General features: G+C 40.3%; 2 non-coding genes across 2 annotated transcripts; one reads left to right on the top strand and one right to left on the bottom strand.

The window, feature by feature from the left end:
• Nucleotides 1–9,928: 9,928 nt before the first annotated feature.
• LOC120253632 lies at nt 9,929–10,035 on the bottom strand. The gene has a single exon (XR_005534348.1). It is a non-coding gene; the product is annotated as a small nucleolar RNA R71 (small nucleolar RNA).
• Nucleotides 10,036–13,013: 2,978 nt separating this feature from the next.
• LOC120253630 lies at nt 13,014–13,120 on the top strand. The gene has a single exon (XR_005534346.1). It is a non-coding gene; the product is annotated as a small nucleolar RNA R71 (small nucleolar RNA).
• Nucleotides 13,121–18,880: the final 5,760 nt, after the last annotated feature.

Consider the following 18,880-nt stretch of genomic DNA (forward strand, 5'->3'; position numbering starts at 1 on the left):
ACCTCATCTTTATTAATTGAGATTCTTCCTCTATTTTCACCCTTGCATGTTCAGTCTCCGATATTCATTTCTTCACACATTAGATCACCACACCTTTCCATTTTTTTCATTAGGCTAGAAAGTAGAGAAAGAAGTTAGTAGTAGTAGCCCACTGTTCCCTCGTGGATTCGACTACCCAACTCACCGAGTATTTTTATTACTTGACACCCCTTTCACTTGTGGTTTACACGCATATTCGGACGTGTCAAGTTCTTGGCGCCGTTGCTGGGGAACAGGATACTAGGAATGCTAATACTTTGTTGCTCTAGCCACTTATATTTTTCTTTATTTTGTCTATTCCACACTTTCTTTTTTTCTTCCATCATTCTCATCGAGTTTTTATTTTTGTTTTTTTATCTATTTTACTCTATCTTCTTCCACCGTTCAATTTTTTTTAATTTTGTTTCATTTACTTTTTCTTGCATAGAACATGAATGATGATTGATCCACTTATAGAATTATATTCACAGGTTGATGCTGTCACTAGAAAAATTGATCGACTTGTTAGTGTTCATCAACAATTAGGGGTGAGCAAAACCGGGTACCCGACCCAGTTTTTAAAACCGGATCGGGTATCCAGTTTTTCGGATCGGCAAAAACTCAACCCGTATCTGACCCGGTTTAAACCGGATACTAAAAACCGGGTACCCGGTTTAAACCGGATCGGATCTCGGATATCCGGATCCAAATTTAAGTTTCATCTACTACTCCATGGATGAAGCATCAAGCATCTCATCAATAATGATCATTGGTTGCTCCAAAGTCAAGTCCTTCATACCTACAATTCAAAAATCATAAATTTAAATATTTAAGACTATTCACACAAAAGAAATATAAAATAGTAACAAATAATTAATAAATGGAATAAAACTAACCTTCTTCCATACTCTCCAATTCAAATAAGTTCTCCTCTGTGGATAGTGGAGCATGAGAAGTACGTAACCAATCTTGTGAACAAATAAGAGCTTCTACCATTCTCGGAGTCAAAGAAGTACGAAAAGAATCAAGAACACACCCTCCAGTGCTAAAAGCGGACTCTGAAGCAACGGTGGAAACTGGAATTGCAAGTACATCTCGAGCCATCAACGCAAGAGTGGGATATCTATTTTGAGAATTCTTCCACCATTATAGGATATTAAAATTTGTTTCCATAGGTTCTCGTGCATGCTCAAAGTACCTCTCCACCTCAGTTTTATTTACAGTGCTTGCACAACCCATATCCCTTTAAAATTTGCTATTCATAAGATCTCTAAAGTTTAATATGCCCAGTTGGGATGAATTGTGATGGAAACTAGAAGCAGTAGTAGAGGTAGAAGTTGAAGATTCTTGCACATTATTTGCTTGATGTGTAGAAGAAGAGTACTCATTGAACAATGATTGCAATGCAAACTTAATGTTTGAACACAAAACATCAAATTTCTCTTGACTGTAGCAATTTCGCACCATCCACTCAACATATTGCCACTTCCTTCTTGGGTCAAGGACAAAGAAATAAATAACAATAAATTGAGATTATCAATGTTGCCCCAATATTTGTCATATTTCGCCTTCATTTGAGACGCCATTTGTCTAAGGCTCACATCCTCGTTATGACATTGTTCGGAAATCACAAGGCCAACACCAAATATTTCATTCACATAAGCATTGCAAGTCACATAATGAGAACCAGACAATTTCAAAGTGGCATCATAAAAAATTTTCAAGAATGACAAGAAAGGAGAAACTTGTTTCCATTCCATATTTGTAGGATCACCACCAAATTTCACCATTTCATTTTGAAGAGCAGAATCTTTCATCAATAAATTAGCAAATACTTTCTTAAACTTTATGGCAGATTCAAGCATCAAATACATTGAATTCCATCTAGTTTCCACATCCAAGCAAACAAGACTATTACTATTCAATTTCTCTTCCTCAACACAAGCCTTGAATTTTTGTAGCCTAGCGGGAGAAGACCTCACATATTTCACAAGAGCACGGATTTTCAAGATTGATTTTCCAACATCTTTCAAGCCATCTTTTACCACCAAATTTAATATATGTGCAGCACATCTCACATGCAAATATTTTCCTTCTAAAAGACCACATTCCCAATGATTGAATCTTCTTCTCAAATACTCAATAGCTTTGTCATTGGAACTAGCATTATCAACCGTCACAGTTAAAATTTTTTTAAGTTCCCATTCATTCAAACACTTCTCAACAGCCCTACCAATAAGTGTTCCTTTATGTCCAACAATAGGGCAAAAATTGATGATTTTTTTATGCAAATTCCAGTCATCATCAATAAAATGAGCAGTAAGGCACATATAGTTCAAATTTTGACCAGAGGCCCATGAATCTGTGGTAAAGCAAATCCTTGAAGATAATTTCTTAAAACAATTCTTTAACTTTTTCCTTTCTTCAATAAAGAGAGTATAGCAATCTCTTGCAGCTGTAAAACGTGAAGGAATAATGAAATGAGGATTCATAGCCTTACAAAAAAAGCAAAAACCCTCCCGCTCCACAAATTTGAAAGGCAACTCATCCAATATCAACATCTTAGCCAATGCTTTTCTGATAGAATCTTCATCAAACTGCCATACACTTGGAACACTAATAGTTTAAGTAACACCATCTTGAGTAACAATAGTTTGGGTATGCAAATCTAATTTTTTCTGGTTCAAATCTATATTAGCCGGTAATTTCTTGCATCTCCTTATATGATTTGCCAAAGAAGTGGTGCCATTTTTTGAACTACAACCAATCAAATTATCACAATATTTGCATCTAGCATAGTCTAGATCATCAGTTTTATCAAAATGATCCCAAAAAGGAGATTGATTTTTTCTTTTACCAATATAAGAATCTTTTCCACTTACATTGTGGGGAAGTGGTGGTTTTCCTTTCTTACGAGTTCCAGAGCAATGAGAAGTCTTTTTTATCTTCTTAGTTGGAGTCTTCTCTGCTTCTTTTATGCTTTCAAACTCATTAATGTCGTTCATTTCATTGAATTCCTCCATTATGTCCATTACCCTTTCACTAGTATTGTCTGCCACTATTTCACCAATATTGTCAAAGCTTGATGACATTTAATTGATCTACATGAAACCATGAATCACCATTATAAAAAGATTTTAATTAAGACATCATACCTAGGAAATCTAACAGGAATTTTGAAACTAAAAAAAATAATTTTGAAGAGAAATATCAAAAACAAACCTGAAAAAATCCAACAAGAGATCCAATAGGCCGTGGCAACAATGGTGAGAGAAAAGAGACAAGGATGGAGGCTAGAGAGAAGAGGTTGACGTTGAGGACTAGGAAGCAAGGACTTGGAATTTTTTTTCCGTTTACTTTTAACCCTAGAAGAGTTTAAATTTATTAATATGTATATATAAATATAACTATATAAATAATTAAGTATATGACTCTTTAAATTTTTAAACGAGGGATTTTCGATTTTTTTTCTACTTACGCCCTTGTAAAATTTTAAATTTATTAATATATATATATAATAATTTTAATTTTATATGGTCTAAAAAGTAAAAAAGAAAAAAAATCAAAATCCCTCATTTAAACCCTTTAAGATATATGTAATATATATATATATATATCTTTAATTATATATATCTTAAAGGGTTTAAATGAGGGATTTCGATTTTTTCTTCCTTTTTACTTTTTGGACCATATAAAATTTAAATTTATTATATATCTAATTATCTATCTATATATAATTATCTATCTATATATAATTATATATATATATAAGAATATATTAAAAACCGGATCGGATTCGGATACCCGGTTTTTAATTTCTCCCGACCCGTATCCGATCCGGTTTTCACCTTAAAAATTCGGACCGAGTACCCGACCCTTTTTTGCGGATCGGGTACCCAAAAAATTCGGATTAAAAAACCGGATATCAGATCGGATCATCGGATCCGGATTTTTTTGCTCACCCCTATCAACAATATAATCCATGTCGCACCACATATCATCCAACTCGAAGAAGCTACCCAAATCTCTTATGGGATATTGATGGACAACAATGGGAAGCACCTCCACAAGAACTTCAATGGGATGAGAAAGATCAAGAGGATGTACTTCGGTTTGAAAGGGTGTTACCGAGATTTATTGAAGCAACCAATGCCCATTTCCAAAATATTAAGGCCACATTAAGTTGTCACGAGATCTCCATCAAAAACCTTGAGCGTTAAATAGGAGAGATCTTGGACATGCTTGCTAAGGAAAAATAAGAATTTGAACAAGCAATGCAAGTGTCTCCGGGACATGATGAGGCCATGAACAACATTGAAGAAGTTTGGTAAATGTACTACATTGGTGCAAAACATGAAAAGAAAGAAGTTGAATACAATTTTGAGATTTTGTATTGTGTGAATGAAGATTGTGCTTGTGAGCGAGAAAATTTCAAGGGGATTTGCTAGTGTCATGCTCTTCTCAAGTTGAAAATATACAAGAAGAAGCAAATCCTAAGATAATGTAACAAGCATCTCTTTTTGGGATTGATCAACTCATACAACGCAAGAAAGAGGTTTTGGGAAGTGGAAAATATGTGGGTAGGAGATTGAAGCCATCCAATGACCCACCTGTGCTAAGCTTGGGCAATTCCAAACCCAAATTGTTTCCCTGGAAGCCAAAAGTAAGATGGTTGGACTCTCCAATTAATATTCCACCCCGACAACTAGATTCTTGGTTTAAAGGAAGTAGCTATGCAATGTCTAGTAGGGAGGAACACACTCTTTTCAAGCCTCCATAAGGTAAGGAAGAGGTACGTCAAGCTTAGTGACGTCAAACAAACGCTTCTTCGGAGGCAACCCAAGCTTTTAGTTAGTTTTTAGACTTAAAATTTACTTCATGCAATAAAAAATTCATGAGTGTGTGCCTTGATCAATTTTTTATGTATGCTGGTGTTTTCATGAAATTTTTCTTCGTTGTGAATTATTTTTCATGTGTATGACATGGTTCAGGGAGATTTTAATGTTAATTGTCGAAAAATTTGTTTTAATTGGGAGTTTTGGGCCCTCAATGAATTGTGTGCAGAAATTTTGCAATTCACGTGGTTGCATGGAATTTCCATGTGGTTGTGTACAGTACCCACGCGGGGCAGTAGAAAATCCACACCCCCATGTGCCTATAAGAATGTGAAGGGGCACTATTTATCATCTTCCATTTTCAAAAATCCCTTTCATCTTCAACCCTTCACTCCTATAAAACTCAAGTTTTGATCTCTAAAACCAATTGTTTTCAACACTTTGGAGGATTAGAGGTGATTTGCAGGAGTTTACACCGAGTTTCCTACTTCGATTTAATCCGGTAAGCTTTTACTCCCTCCCATCCTTTTCATGTTCTTCATAACCATTTTCTTGTTGTTTTCATAGTATTTGTCTGCTGTTTTTCATAGTAGATCACGTTGGACACTTATTGAATGCTTGAGAATGGTTTGTATACGGCGTAGGAGCCCTACTCCGGCGATTTCGCCAGAGTCGGGCGCCCACGCTGGCGCACGGCCTGCCCACGCGCCCGCGTGGGCTAGCCTCACGCAGTCTGCAGGGCCACGTGCCCGCGCGGCCCCCTTGGCTGAGAACATCCCAGCAATGCTCTCTCGTGGCTGGGGTGGGCGGGCATGCGGCCTGGCTAGCCGCGTGCTCTGGCTAGCCAAGCCCGCGCACACGCTGGGCATAGGCCACGCAACCGCTTGGCATAGCACGCGGTCTCGTGATGGGATGGCAGAGGCCAGCACACGCCCACGCGGGCGCGTGGCCTACCCATGCACCTGCGTGGGCTGGAAGAGTACCCAATTAGGCCAGCAAAACACTTGGCCTGCCCTCCACGCTCGTGTGGAACCCTGTACTCATCTTCATGCTTATCTGACTTCTTTTGAAGCTTTATATGCAGGTATGACACCAAGGACCGAAAAACTTCTTCCAAAATGCTTTCATTTCATATGGTTAACCTTGAATGAAAACATTCTTTTGGCACACCGGCAACACCAGAAGATGACGTCGATTCTTGAAGCGTCCCACTCATGAGACTTTAGTTTTCTTTATTTTTGTTTTCATTTTTAGTTTTCTTTATTTTATGTTTTATACCTTAGTTATCTTTGTGCTTCATTTTATTTGTGCGAGTTTGTGCTTCATTTGTTTTACTAATAAGAACTCGCACATCTTTTCTTCTTTATTGAGCTTCACTAAACCCCTTGCATACGTGCAGATGACCTTGAGAGTGATGTTGATGGTGTTTTGGTCATAAACACGATCATGTGCTTTGTCACATGGTCGTGTGAGCTTCGTAACCTATACAACAAGCCCATGAGCTAGACTTCACCAAACGGTTAATGAGGAGTTCAGGGGAGTATTGTTTTAATTGCATTCGCACACACATTATGCTTCCGTTGTTATTATTTTATTGTGCTTGCGTACATACATTGAGGACAATGTACATCTTAAGTGTGGGGGAGGGTTTACCTTATACATGACTTTTACTTGTGTTTTCATGAGTATGCTCTTGTTGCCAATGAAGGTTCACCTTAGGGTTTAGAGTTTAATTCTTAGTTTTTGGAGGTTGTAAACATTAGATTTTATCATGCTCTAGTTTTCATCTAATTTCATTAAATATTTTTGTCTGATTGCTCTTTGTGCACTTTTCTCACTCATTAGACCTATGAAGATTCTAGTTCATTGTGTTTGGGACTTTAGTGTGCTAGTTTTTATTTGAAAAAAAAATCAGAGGAAAATAAAAAAATCAGAAAAAGTTGAAAGAAAAAAAATAAAAAAATAAAAAAAATTAAAAAAAGAATTGGAAATTGTTTGTTGTATTGTAGCAATTTGGCAGTACTGTAGCAATATATTGTAGCAATGTGGCCTCAATGAAAAGAGTGGATTCGGGAGCATTTTGGCAAAGTACTGCAGCAATTTATTGTAGTAAAATCACTATAGTAGTTACTGTTTATAGCACGCTAGAAATGAAGACTTGGAAATTCACACGGGCATGAGGAAATTCCACACACCCGTGCGGATGCTTGATTCCAGCCCTAGAAATACCACTTTGAGAGTTTTTTTGAGGGATCTTCTTCCTATATTTTGTCCGTCTTCCGGAAAGCTGGCGGCTAGGGTTTGGAGAGGCTTTTGTTAGGTTTTTGGAGCGGTCCTATGGTATTCGACATCGAGTTCCTTTGGAGGAGAACTATAGGGGGAGCTTTCATTGGCATCGATTTGCTGTTGTGTGCCTTAGGTTTGACAAGGGAACATTTTGAGAAGACGAGGCTGCTCCGCAAGACTATTGATACGGACTACAAGGGGATTTTCTCTATGGATTACTTGCACTTCTCTTTCACTTCATATTTGCTTTTGTATTGCTCCACGGAGAGCAAAACCCCTAGTGGTTGCTTGGTGATTAGTGCATCTGTATTAGGATTAGAAAGTATTCTTTTTCTTACAATGAGCATTATTTTTCTCTGATTTTATCGCTCATACATGTGTATTTTTGTTACTTTTGTGCATGTATGATTGTGGAGACAAGTGTGGAAGAAAGAAGCCAAAGTAGATTATGAATGCACTTTGCTGAAGAAATCTTGGAGTGAACAAACGTGAAGACACAAGTTGTGCTCAAAGACATATAACTGTGTGCCAACCTCCATTGTGCTCCAGTGAACATGCAAATTGGAGGGGCACAAAGACAATCGCACTCATGTGTTCTGACTTGTGCAATGCTAGTAAGATTGTCGTCAAATGTTATTTTATTAAATATACAACATGATCAACCGCATGGATGTGTGCCCATTCATGTGTCCTCGATGAAAAATGAGAATTCGGGAGTATTTTGGTGGAGTACTGTAGTAAATCAATGTAGCAAATATCTGTAGTAGTAGTTACTGTTTATAGGCCGTTGAAAAATCAATTCTTGTAGATTTAGTGTGGATGTCCGATTACAGCCTATTTAATGCTGTGACTTCAGCTCGTTTTGGAATCTTTTTTCCCATCTTTTTCTCATATTTTCTCCATCTTTAGAGACACTCGCCACTAGGGTTTGGAGAGGCTTTGGCAAGGTTTTGTAGTGGTTCTATGGCCTTCGACACCGTGTTCCTTTGGAAGATAGTTATTGTGGTAGTTTTCGTCAGCATCGATTCAGCGATTTGTGCCCTAGGCTTGACGAGGGAACCTTTGAAGAAGACACAGACACTCCACAAGACCATTGATACAAATACCAAGGTGGGTTTACTTATGGATTGCATGTTCTTACTTTTAATTTCATTATTGATTATATCTTACTCCATGGAGAGCTAGACCACTATTGGGTACTTGGACTTGTAAACCCTAGGGTGACGTTGTTTCTTTGACATTTCTATTTTGTTTCTTTAATTGGTGTTTTTTAATTGGGTTCTAATCTTGAATGCTTATTGAATGGGTATTCCCTTAGAGTGATACGAGGGTTGAGAGCCTACATTAGTAATCTTTGCCAGTGAGTGACACACTATGAGGGTTAGACAAAGCAAGATTACAGAGGGTCGAGCGGGTGAGTTGAGAGGTAAAAGAACGTCCCATTTTCCTACCATTGTGATTTATCCTACCACCACGTTCCAAGAGCTCTTTGCTGTCTTAATAGAGTGAAGTGCTAAGAGACAAACTCCACTGGTTCTTAGTAGCGCAAGAAATAGAGTGAACTATTGAACTAATCCTTAGTATCCGGGCTTAATTGTGATTAGGGATCTTTCACCTGGACCAAAGGGTTAGATCTTTGTTAGTGAATAGGGTTTATCACTTGGACTCACTAGAGCTTTAAGCAACTTTGCACAGTGTGAGGTGTTGAGACTGAGCGATTTCTCTTCTGGAACATAGTGTAGGGTTAGTCATGGTTGACCTTAGCTTTGGGACCATGTATGGTAGGATTTCCACGACTCATTAAGCATTAGTTAGGAGATATAATAGTTGGTTTTGCACTTGAAGCAATAGTCCTAGGGGGAGCAATGTTCAGGTGCCCCATTTTCAATCGATTATCTTTCCTCTCATTTTTTATAGCGTCTCTCTTTCTTGTTCATTTTATTTCTTTTCACATTGACATTGTTCACACAACTATCGATCCATCTTCACTTTAGTTAAATAGTAATCCTTGTGTTTCTGACTTTTCCCTATGGATATGACTACCCACTAACTAGGGTATTATTACTTCGACAAACCCGTACACTTTTTGACAAATGTGTACACTTATGGTACATACGCAAAAGGTGTTTTGTCAAGTTTTTTGTACCATTTCTGGGAAATGGGCATTTTAGAAACACTTTGTACTTTGCTATTTTTGCTATTCACCATTTATTTTATTTCACACTTTCTTATTCTTCCATCATTCTGATTTGTTTTTCTTTCTTTGGTTGCATCTCCAGCTTTTGACCTGAGCAAACCCTTCAACATTGGTTGAAGGAGATTCTAAACTCAAACGAACACTTCATAGAAGGAGAAAAGAACTTGTACAAGAATAGTCAAATCAAGCTGAGGTAGAAGGTGAAGGATCAGATAATATGGCAGAGCAGAATGAGTAGTAGAGGACACTATCAGATTATGCCAGACCTGTAGTACTGGGCGCACAGTCTAGTATTATGTGGCCACTGATTACAGCTCAGACCATTGAGCAAAAGCCAGTATTCATCTAGATTATACAGCAATGGTTTGGCCGATGAGGATTCGACCAACCACATAGAGAATTTCTTAGAAATGTGTGACATGCTTAAGATTAATGGTGTTATGAATGATGTTATTAGATTAAGTGCCTTCCAATTTTCCTTGAAGGGAAAAGCAAAGCAAAGGCTATAATCATTACCTAGAGCATAGATTACTACGTGGAGGAGATGGTGGAAGCTTTTCTTGCCGGATATTTCCCACCTGCAAAATCTGTGAAGCTCAGGAATGAAATATCCTCCTTTGTGCAAACGGAATTGGAGTCTCTTTTTGAGATATGTGATAGGTTGAAGGAGCTATTGTAGAAATGTCCTCAACATTATTTCCCCGAGTGGGTGATCATTCAGACTTTTTACAATGTGTTGAACAGAAGGACATGGCAGTTACTTGATGTAGCAGCGAGAGATAACTTAAGAAGTAAGCCCCATAAAGAAGTACGATGTCTCATTGAGGAAATGGCTATGAACAGTTATTAGTGAAACACAAGAGACAAAAAAAGGTTAGCCAGAATTCATGAGATTGATGCAGTTAATTCATGAGTGACAGCCTCGACTAGTTGCACTGGGTGTGATGGAGGACATGCTTCAACCGATTGCCTGATTTCTATTGGTGGTAAATCCTCGGTATAACAAGTGAATTTTGTGGGTAATGCAATGAGAAGCCAAGGCAATCCATTTAGTAACACCTACAATTTGGGTTGGAGGAGACACCCGAATCTTTGTTGGAACAATCAAGGAAAACAAAAGACAATGACAACACTTGGTTTCCAACAACAAAAACAACAAACCCGGAACATGGAGAATCGAGTTTCGGGTTTGCAAACCTAGATGACCGATCTAGAGAAAGCATTAACCAAGTTCATCCAATCATCGGATACAAGGTTTCAGTCGGTCGAAGCTACACTTTGCAACCACACCGCGTCATTGCATATTCGCATGGTCGTTTACAGAGGCAGCCGCACGCCCCTGTGCCTTCTCTGGATAAGCTCGCAATACAAATCCATGGGTGTGCGGAAATTCCACACGCCCGTGCGTTTTCACTGGATGCCTTAGAAAAACCTGCAGGCTCTGCAGAAAGTTTTTAAACATGTTTACACACTCAGAGGCTGCCCTAGTATGCGAATTTTACCAGCGAAAAACATGGAATAAAGCTCAAAGGACATAACTTCACCAATTCCACATGAAAACACGCGATGAATACACAAAGCTCGCAAGAAGATCTCAGCAAAAGTTTCTAAAAATCAAGACACCAACACTTAACAATTATTCATGAAAACAAACTAAACTAGAAGATAAGAAAATAGTAAACACTTGGGTTGTCTCCCAAGAAGCACTTGTTTAACATCACTAAGCTTGACGTACCTTGTCTTACCTCACAGGTGTTCATGAATGAAAGTTGCCCTCTTACCCATGGCTTAAAAACATGATGTGCAAAGTCTCTGGAGGGTAGAAGGTGAATTATCGGGCTTCAAACCACCTAATAATGATTCGTCCAACTTCTTCGGTTCACGTACATCTCCAACAGACTTGGAGTGTTTCCGGTGGCATCTCCTAGCCCTCTTCATTTTCTGGAGCACCTTCTTCAAGATCCCCGGGTTAGATGGTACTTCTTCCATCGAACCAAGCATCATTACTTCTTCATAATCCTCCTCTTGGTCAAACAAACCCTCGTATGGGTCCGGATTGAACATTTCGTGCATGTATTCATCAACAATCTCATTAGTAGTGTCTAGAAAGTATAAAGTATCATCAAAATCAAGAGAATGCTACATGGCTTCAGCAAGGCGGTATGTGAGCTTGTCATCTCTAACCCTGAAAGTTAGCTCTCCGCCGTCCATGTCAATCAATGCCTTGGAAGTCCACAAAAACAGTCTCCCAAGTATCAAAGGTACATCCTCATCCTCATCAACGTCTAGCACTACAAAGTCATCCGGAAAAATGTACTTGTCCACCTTGACAAGCACGTCTTCAATGATGCCTCTCGGATGTCGTACTGTTCGGTCCGCTAGTTGCAAAGTCATCCGAGTAGGCCTAGGCTCACCCAAGCCTAGCTTTTGAAAGAAGGTGTATGGCATAACGTTGATACTAGCCCCTGAGTCCGCCAATGCTATTTCCTCACCTAGATTGCCAATATTACACAGAATGATGAAGCTTCCCGGGTCTTTCTTCTTGTTCGGCATGTTCTTTTGCAATACCGCCGAGCATGAAGCATCTAAAATCACTGAAGCACTTTCCTTCAATTTCCTCTTGTTAGTCAACAAGTCTTTCAAGAACTTCACATACTTAGGCATTTGGGCCAATGCCTCAATAAAAGGAATATTGATGTGGAGTTGCTTGAACAAACTCAGGAACTTCTTGTACTGTTCATCCCCTTGGTCATTTTTCAATCTAGAGGGATAAGGGATTCTTGGCTTGAAAGGTGGGGGTGCCACCTCTTTCTCTTTGCCTGTTCCCTCTTCCACCTCTATAACCTTGGGTGCATGTTCTTTTGGCTTCTCACTCGGAAGCCTACCTTCAACCTCACGACCACTTCTCAAAGTGATCGCCTTCACGTGCTCTCTAGGGTTAGTTTCTTTATTGCTCGGCAAGCTTCCATGTGGCCTTTCAGAGAGAGACTTCGCAATTTGCCCCACTTGATTTTCAAGGTTATGCAAAGAGGCGGTGTGGTTGCGAAGTGTAGCCTCGACTGATTCAAACCTTGTATTTGTAGATTGCACAAATCTAGTCAAGTGCTTCTCTAAGTCATTCATTCGGGTTTCCAAACCTGAGACTCTGTTTTCCACCTGAGGGGTTTGTTGTTGTTGTTGGAAACCCGGTAGCCCCATGGCCTTTTGTGGACCCTGATTACTCCATGAGAAATTGGGATGATTCTTTCAAACCAGAATTGTAGGTATTGCTATATGGGTTTCCTTGAGGTCTCATGCCATTACCTACAAAATCAACGTTCTCCACCGAAGAAACATCACCAATAGAGATCGGGTAATCGGAGGGGGCATGTCCTCCACCACACCCGGTGCAATTAGTCACGGCCACCACTCTATTTGAAGTTAGAAGATCTAACTTCTTACTCAAATTTTCCACTTGAGCCGCCAATGAAGTTACCGCATCTATTTCATGGAGACCGGCCACCTTTTTCTTCTCCTTAGCATTCCATTGGTAGTTGTTTAGCCCCATTTCCTCAATTAATTGACGGGCCTCATTGGGGGTCTTGCTACCTAAAGTACCTCCTACTGCCGCATCCAAGAGTTGCCTTGTACTCGGATTCAAACCATTGTAAAAGGTCTGAACAATCATCCACTCAGGAAATCCGTGTTGCGAGCACTTTCTCAGGAGTTCCTTGAACCTTTCCCATGTCTCGAATAGAGACTCCAATTCCAACTGAACAAAGGATGAGATCTCATTCCTAAGCTTTGCTGATTTTTCGGGAGGGAAAATAACGGGCAAGAAAAGCTTCTACCATCTCCTCCCATGTGGTAATTGATGCTCTAGGTAATGACTGTAGCCACTGCTTCGCTCTCCTCTTTATGGGAAAATGGGAAGGCTCTCAATTTGATGGTATCATCCGTCACTCCGTTTATCTTCAGCATATCACACACCTCGAGAAAACTCTCTATATGACTGTTTGGATCCTCATCGGTCAAACCGTAGAACTGTGCGGATTGCTGCAACATGTGGATGAATGCCGGCTTCAGCTCAAAGTTCTGAGCTGTGATCGGGGGACGCACAATGCTCGATTGTGTCCCCAACACTGAAGGTCTGGCATAATCAGATAATGTCCGCTGTTGCTCGTTCTGTTCTGCCATGTTTTCATATCCTTCCACTTCCAAATCAGCTAGATTAGACTGTTCTTGCACAGGCTCTTTCCTTTTTATTCTAAGTGTACATTCAAGCTCAGGATCTCCTTCAATCAATATGGAGGGATTCCCTTGGGTCATAACCTTGAGCTGCACCAAAAAAGAAAGAAGAAGAAATCATAACAATGATAGAATAAGAAGATATGAAATAGAATGTATGGTGAAATAGCTAAGAAAACAAAGTGCAAAGTATCTCAAAATGCCAATTACCTGGCAACGGCACCAAAAACTTGACACGATCGCCTTGCTTATATCCTGCAAGTGCACGGGTTTGTCAAAGTAATAATCCCAGATGAGCGGGTATCGAATCCACAGTGAATAGGGAATAAAAACACTTAATCCGCTTCTTAGCTATGTGAAAGATCAGTAGTGATAAATGTGACACAAATTCAATTCTCAAAAGTAAAAAAAACAACAAGTAAGAGAGTACGAGTAAAGAGGGAGGTAAGACAATCGATAAAGATGGGGTACTCAGATAATGCTCCGCCTAGGACAATCGTTTCAAGTGCAAGAACCCTCTATTATGCTTCCTAATCAATGCAATGGTGAGTCGTGGAAATCGTTAAATATATAGTCCCAAATCTAAGGTCAACTATGCCTAACTCTATTCATGTCTCGAAGGAGAGATTAAATAACCTCTCAACCTCGCACTCGAATAGAGTTGCAATGAGCTCTAGGGATTCCAAGTGATAAATCTCTTCCTAATTACAGACCTAACCCTTTGGTCCAGGTGGAAGGTCCCTAACCACAATTAAGCTCTGGATACTAAGATCACCTCAACGCTTCACTCCGTTGCATGCGCAACTAAGCCCCAGCGGAGGGTCATCTCTTAGACCATTGACTCTATTATGGCCGCAAAGAACTCAAGGAACGGAGGTAGAATCTATCACGTCGGAGGGGAAAGAGGACACTCCTGTACCTCTCCACTCACCCTCTCAATCCTCTCTAACCTAGCTTTGTCTAACGCTCGTGGTGTGTCACTCACTCACAAGGTTACCAACAAGAACTCTCAACCCTAGTGTCACTTTTGGGGAAATGTTCATACAATCAAGCATTCAAGGTTGGAACTCACAATAAACATCAATTAATTGAAAACATAATAAAGAGATTCAATGAAACGAATACATCCTGGGGTTCACAAATACCCAAGTACCCAATAGGGGTTTAGTTCTCCATGGAGCTAAGTACAATCAAAGAAATAGAATGTAAAAGCAATGAATCGATGGAGCTAAGTGCATTATCCGAGTACCCCATCTTTATCGATTGCGTCACCTCCCTCTTTACCCGTACTCTCTTACTTGTTGTTTTTACTTTTGAGAATTGAATCATTGTCACACTTATCACTACTGATCTTTCACATGCAGGGGCTCTGATGTTACTCGTACTGATGTTGGCTTAAAATACTTCCTGAGTCCATACTTTCATCAAGGTGATGCAAACGGGCACACATTCACGTCGTGGATCGCTTTGCTTCTTTAATGATGGACAAGTTGGTGGAGATCTTGTTCTATGTGCATAAGTCGAAATGCTTGAGTGTGACTGCCCTTGTGCCCCTCCAAATGGTTGTGCTAACTCAAATACGAGGAGGTTGGCACACACTCTAGCATCTCGCACCCGACTTATGTCTTCGCATTTGAACCTTAGCAAGATATCCTCCAAAATCAGTGCATTATGATCCACATTGGCTTCTTTCCTTCAAACTCGCACTCACAACCCTACCTGCACGAAAGTAACATAAAAAAACACATGTTAGTGTAAAAACCTGAGAAACGTAATGCTCAACATAAGGAAAGAATGCTTCGCATTCATATCACACAAGCACTTACCAACAAGTACATGTTTCAGCTGGATTTTGTAGTGTTTGATGTTGATAAGGATGTCGATGTCCCATTAAAACATGGGAGGACATTCTTGCGTACTTCCAAGGCTCTTATCGACATGGATGGTGGGGAGTTGACTTTAAGAGTTGTGGATGACAAGCTTACATATCACCTCGCCGAAGCTATGAGACATTCTCTCAACTTTGATGATACTCTTTACTTTATTGACACTACCGATGAACTAATAGATAAATATGTCCAGAAAAAAATGTGTCCAGACCCGTATCAAGGGTTTCTAGACCAAGAGGTGTAGAATAAAGACATCATGACACTTGTTCTAGAGGACAACATGCAACCTTGCCCGGGGATCATGATAAAGATGATCCGAAAGATGAAGCGTACAAGAAGACATCACAAGAAACATCCCAAGGCTAATGGGGTTGTGCAAGAATGGAGTAAGGGTGACGAACCCTTGTGTGGTAACAAACTCGATAACTACCTCTCTACCTTCAAAAGATTATGTTCATTATGCTTTCAGCTTATGGATAAGAGGAAAACCTTCATCTATGAGCCTCCATGAGGTAAGGTCAGGTGCGGCAAGCTTAGTGACGGTAAACAAGCGCTTCTTGGGAGGCAACCCAAGTCTTTACTGTTTTCTAGGTTTTAGTTTTGTACTTGCATGAATAAGCGCTTGAGTGTTGGTATCTTGATTTTTACATGCTATTGCTGTACTTTTCTCATAGATCACTGGTGTTTTCAAGTTCATAATTGTGTTTGACGAAGTTTTTTGGTCATTTGATCGTGTTTTTCATAATTCTCTGGTCAATTTTGAATAGCAAATGTAGGCACTATATGTGTATAAGTGTGAAGAAATTTTTTGCAGAGTTTGTAATTTTTTTCGAGCCATCCAGAGAAGGCACACGGTCGTGTCGAATTTCCACACGGGTGTGTGTTTGTCTTCAGAGCTCAACTTCTCCATCCCAAGAAGACACAAGGGCGTGTGAATGCCCCTATAAAATGACCATGTGACGGTCACACACGCCCGTGGGTAATTTCCACACGGGCGTGTATTTCTTGGAAGAGTTGAGAGCTCTATCCCAAAAAGACATAAGGGCGTGTGTCTGCCCCTGTGGATGACCCTGTGAATTACACACAGGCGTGGGTAATTTCCACACGCCCATGTGAAACTCTGCAGAGAGTTCTCATCCATCCCGAGAAGACACAGGGGCGTATGAGTGCCCCTCTGAGTGACCCTTGTTAAGATCCACGCCCGTGTGGAATTTCCATACAGGCTTGTAAAACATTTAGAGAAATTTCTCAGAGGGACAGAGAAGCCACAGGGGCGTGTGGGTGCCCTAGTAGGTTAGCACATGAGCGTGTGAGTGCCTTGTTGAGCTCCCCATTGGAGTTACACAGGCGTAAGTAATTTCCACACGCCTGGTGGATGAGCAAAACGCCAAGAGACGTGGCTTTTCTTTAAAATCTATTCACATTTCTTTGTCTTTACACTCCCAAACACTCAAAGAACACATCCTTGCACTCTCCCAACTCCTGACAGTCATTTTAGAGGGATTTCACTAGAGTTTTCATGCTGTTTTCAAGTTTTTCATCCTCATCTTGTCGGTAAACTGTCATTCTTTCTTTTCTTCGCCAATCTTGATTTATTTGGTTTAAACTGGTGGTTGCTGCTTTGCTTTAATGATTAAATGGTTGGTGTATGTATTAGAGTGGTTTTAAAGTGAAATGTTTATGGATTTTTGCAATTTTGGCATAGTGGCCATGCGGCTTTCACGCCCTGTGGATTCATAAGGGGGTGAGGAATTCCACATGGCCGTGTGGATTTCTGCTGTATTGAGTCATTAATTTATTTGAGCCTAGGTATTCAATTCTTGCAGATGTGGCTCCCAGTACAAGGAAGGTGGCCAACAAGCATCCCAGAGAGCCCTCGCTTGAGCCTAAGTATATAGAGTTCTCGATTCCCGAGCACTAGGCTCGATTTGAGAGTTTCTCGAGACTCAAGTTCGAGCAAACATGTTTCCCTGACTTGAGTGCACTAAGAGAGGTTTAGCAAGGCAATGAAATAGCCGATGAGATTGACGAGCTGCTTGCCGTAGGTAGCTTGATTATATGATGAGGCTTTTACCAACAATGAGGAGTACTAGCGACTATCTACCGACTATCCTGGTAGCTTGACTCCTCGGAGAACTTACAGGGCCTTATCTGGCTATGGTCAGTATGAGCTGGGAGTATCGAAGGCCACTTGCCTTTCCCGACCGAGTTATAGATACATCCACCCAGTCCTGAGCAGATCGGTGAGTGGTCGCGGTGACAGTACCCGAATTCTGAGGTGGCAGGAGTTACCTTACTTATATTCCATGATATAGAGCGAGCCGCTACATTTGGGACACATTGTTGAAGATTACTTGAGGCATCAGGGCTAGTATGTGAGAGTAGGGGTCTATTCTCAAGTCTATACATCACTAGACTCATCATGGGGATGGGTCTAATAAACACTATCAAGGGAGCTGAGAAGACTATTATATCGTCTCTTCTCAGCATAGAGACAAACCAGGGGTCTATGTGATGATCATATCCCCAGCTGAGATAGTTGAGGCCGAGGGAGATGCAGTAGAGGGGTGTTAGCAGGTTCCCGAGCCTCAGCCTGAGCAAATAGAGACAGAGGCACCTTCCACAGCATAGGAGCCACCGCCCGTGGATACATTTACTCCCACTCGAGCCCATGATCGATTTGAGAGGCCCGAGAGTGCTGTAGGTATATTACAGGCAGATTTGGCTAAGGGTCGCTGCACATAGGCCGTGAACCACACGAAGGTTATGGCGTGTCTCAATGTTTTATAGCAGATTCTAGAGTGAGACATGACATCCGCATTCATGATGAGACCCCGGACCCCTCCGGCACCACCATCACCACCAGCACCAGTCAATCCTTAGTTACAACATTGACTCCCAGCAGCAGAGCAGATAGAGGACGACACCGATGCTTGATGCGTCCTTACTTTAGTTGCTTTTATTTTTCATATTTCATTTTCGCATTTTATTTTGGACTTGTATTACTCGAGTTGTATTTCTTTGCTTTATCTTTATATACTCGAGTTGTTTTTATTTTTGTTGCGCTTTACTGAACCCCTATTGTATACATGGAAATGGTCTTGTGAGTATAGAAATTAAGGAATAGTCATGGACATGGCCAATGTGATTTTCACATAGCCATGTGTGCTACATCAAACCTGCCATGAGGAGGTCAAGGGAGTATTGTTTCAATTGCCCATCTTTACATATGTTTTTGAGTGTTATACTTTTTATGTTGCTTACATGCGTACATTGAGGGCAATGTACATCTTAAGTGTGGGAGGAGTTCACATTACACATGTTCTTTACATAAGTTTTGACTGAAAATGCTCACGTACCGAATGGTGTTTCATCTTAGTTGCAATGGTTGTATTCTTGTGTTAGGAGAATTTTTAACATTGAATGTT

This window comes from Dioscorea cayenensis, unplaced genomic scaffold, assembly GCF_009730915.1.
Source record: "Dioscorea cayenensis subsp. rotundata cultivar TDr96_F1 unplaced genomic scaffold, TDr96_F1_v2_PseudoChromosome.rev07_lg8_w22 25.fasta BLBR01000141.1, whole genome shotgun sequence".
NCBI classification, from domain to species: Eukaryota; Viridiplantae; Streptophyta; class Magnoliopsida; order Dioscoreales; family Dioscoreaceae; genus Dioscorea; species Dioscorea cayenensis.